Genomic DNA, 3,172 nt, shown 5'->3' on the forward strand with positions numbered 1-3,172 from the left:
CATTACAGATAAACAGAAAAGAAAGCTTCTAGATTTATATATACAAATATAAAAAGAATAAGATATGGGAAAGAGAGGAAGGGGGGAGAAAGAGGCAGCAGGAGAGATATTGCACTTTATATTACACATTGTCCAGTATTGCTTATTGTTAGGCAAGACTACTGCTACTTCCCATCCTCTGTCCTCCTGTTACCCCTCCCCCCCCCCCAGAGAGAGTAGTATAGTCTGATGGCATGAGGGACAAGAGTTGGAGTCTGTTCGTCCTGCACTTGGGAAGGAGCATTCAGTCACTGAACAGGCTCCTCTGGTTGCTGAGGACAGTGTGCAGAGAGTGACTGGCATCGTCCATGATGTTCAATAGTTTGTCCATAGACCTTCTCTGCCACTGTCACCAGAGAGTCCAGCTTCATGCTGACCACAGAGCCGGCCCGCCTGATCAGTTTGTCCAGCCTGGATGTGTTGCCCCCCCAGCACACTACAGTATAGAACAGGACACTGATGACCACAGACTGGTAGAACATCCACAGGAGTTTCCTGCAGATGTTAAAGGACCACAGCCTCCTAAGGAAGTAGAGCCTGCCCTGTCCCTTATGTGAAAGAGCATCTGCTTTAGTATTACAAGAACGATAAAGTAATGGAAAAATTAAATCATGAGAAAAATAAGGACCACCAAGCCTGATGGGGGTTAAGCCGTTTAGCTGACCATAAGTATTCTAGGTTTCTGTGATCCATTAAGACTCCAAATGGATGTGTAGCTCCCTCTAGCCAATGGCCATTCCTCAAAAGCTAGCTTCATGGCCAGCAATTCCCATCTAGTTTGTGCTGTGTCCATGCAAACATGGCACTTCTGTGATGGTCAGATTTACAGTGATCTTTAAAACCACCACTTCTGCAGAGTGCTTTCTTCCAATTGCAGAAGCCAGATTCGGACTTAAATACAGAATTTGGTGCACTTGGAAGTGAGAAGTGGCGGCAAGGGTAGCAAAAAACAGAGTCTTTAGAGATAGAATACTCCAGCCACGTAAAGTCTTTGTATCACGTGTCATTGAATCCTCTCTTCCTGTTTCCCTGCTCTGTCTTGGGGAAGACCTTGAGGACAGGTTGCACTGGACCGTCTGCTCTAGACTTGGAAATGTCTGCAGAGAAGCAAATAGAAGAAATATTTTTACATTTTTCAAAATGTCATTATCAAACAGTATGCGAAGACAGCTGTTTTTTTGTTAAATGAAAGTATTAGACCGCTGTACACACCTCACACAGTGTATGGTTACAACAGCAAGAGAAGAGAACCATCATCATGCCATCACTTATAAACAGTTTTTTTTGACCGCTAAGTGAATCTATGTATGTATGTCTGCAGATGTGCGCAATATATTGGATCTGTGAAATGCGTATTACGTGTATGTGGCTCGACACCTTAATTTTCTTCTGGAAATCTGGATCAATAAAGTACCTCTACTCTACTATTGTTAAGCAATGCATAGTTGTTTTCAACTGACAACTTCAACAGGATGCTGGGCATACATACCATCAGGTCCAGGTGGCGCAGCACAACTTGTCTGCTCTGACCCCTCTGCTAGGCACTGGGACATGTCTACAAAGAGCAAATGGAAAAGAATGAAACAACCACAGTCAGTGCAATACACATTGCCTGTAATCTTTTAGTCATATTTTAAGACGAACGCAGCTTACCATTGGAGGAAGCATTACCTGGGGACTGTGGTCCGGGTAGTTCTTGTGGGTTGAAGCAGTCAGGTTCGCCCTCACTCTGGCTTTCATCATTTGAACCTGCACCATCCCATAGAGCTAATACAGAAATACGTCACAAAATAAATAACCCGTATTTCTATTCAAAATGCCATCTGACAACTACCAATTTAGTTATTTTAATAAATAAAATGCAGTTAAGTACATTACACCCATACAACATGGCACCATTACCTAGAGGGTTACTATTACAGCTAAAGTTGAACTACATACAAGTCTAGAACTAAAGTAGACCCTTAAACTGTGCATTTCTCCTCTATGCAATCTCAATTAATACCATTTCCAGAAATACCGGTACAATACATTGTATTATTTGTAGTCATCTGGTTTTGCTTACTACATGTTTTCTCTGACCTGGTGAAGAGGGGCTTGGGCTAGCAGACTGGTACTGCAGTTGTTGACCGTCCTATGGCGCTGGTGCCTACGTACTTGTGCTGCCCTCGTTTAAACCCTCACTTTCAGTTTTTCTTTTGATAAGAAACTGCTGAATTCCCTGCGTCTTTCTTTTCATGCTCTCTCTGTCTATATCTGCCAAACACGATAGTTAAGATTAACACAAAATCTTGAGCTTTGAATAAACAGGTCAAAGCTATTGCTATCTTACCAAACAAATTACAACTTAACATCGCTAACAAGTGCAGTGACTTACAAGTTTAGAAGCCAACAGCTTTAATGTAGTTACAGTTTAGTTTAATACAAACCTAAACTTAACAACCAACAAGAAGATTTGACTCACCAAAGAATGAATTCGCCTAGTTGAGCATCAGTCTCGTCGCCGCTGACTGGCATTAGTACTTGTGCATCCTCTTTGATCACATGGAAGCGGAATGGTAAACGCTGTGGTAACGTTAAGCAATGGAAAAAAAACCTCCACGGGTCTGTTTCTTCTTCCATTCAGTTGTATTGACAACAGGTGCACTGCCACCAACAGTTTGGGGGTGGAACTGCACCAGTGATTATTGAATTCTCCGGTTGGTCTTCTCGCCAGTTAACCGACTAGTGGCCTAGTGGTAGCGTGTCCACCTCTTGATCGGGAGATCATGAGTTCTATTCATGGTCGGGTCATACCAAAGGCCATCATAAAAATGGTACCTACCGCCATCTGGCAAGGCACGCTGCAATACAGATGTGCATGGGGAGTTAAACTCTCGTGGTTACCAGAGGACTAGCCCCCCACTGTAACCCTAGCTATGTAATAGGCGAGAGGCCGAGGGCTATAGAAACGGAGATCGGCGCCGCCCGATGTGCCACATACAGGTTGGGCCTGGTTAGTACTTGAGTGGGAGACTGCCTAGGAATACCAGGTACTGTAAGGCGTGGGAAGGACTTTGACTTTTTTTTTTGACTTCTCGCCAGTTGATTGACAGAACAGGGGCACTTCAGGGGCCAATCAAATTAGAGGTGG

At 43.7% G+C, this 3,172-nt stretch overlaps 1 long non-coding RNA gene across 2 annotated transcripts; it reads right to left on the reverse strand.

The window, feature by feature from the left end:
• Positions 1-292: 292 nt before the first annotated feature.
• LOC132882676 (uncharacterized) lies at positions 293-2,312 on the reverse strand. Of its 2 annotated transcripts, none has more exons than XR_009654216.1 (4): positions 2,122-2,312; positions 1,711-1,806; positions 1,529-1,594; positions 293-1,136 (listed from the first exon to the last, which is right to left on the reverse strand). It is a non-coding gene; the product is annotated as an uncharacterized LOC132882676 (long non-coding RNA). The 2 variants fall into 2 exon arrangements; XR_009654215.1 differs by having other exon boundaries at positions 1,693-1,806.
• Between the last annotated feature and the right edge of the window lie 860 nt (positions 2,313-3,172).

Source organism: Neoarius graeffei, chromosome 3 (genome assembly GCF_027579695.1).
Source record: "Neoarius graeffei isolate fNeoGra1 chromosome 3, fNeoGra1.pri, whole genome shotgun sequence".
Taxonomy (NCBI): Eukaryota; Metazoa; Chordata; class Actinopteri; order Siluriformes; family Ariidae; genus Neoarius; species Neoarius graeffei.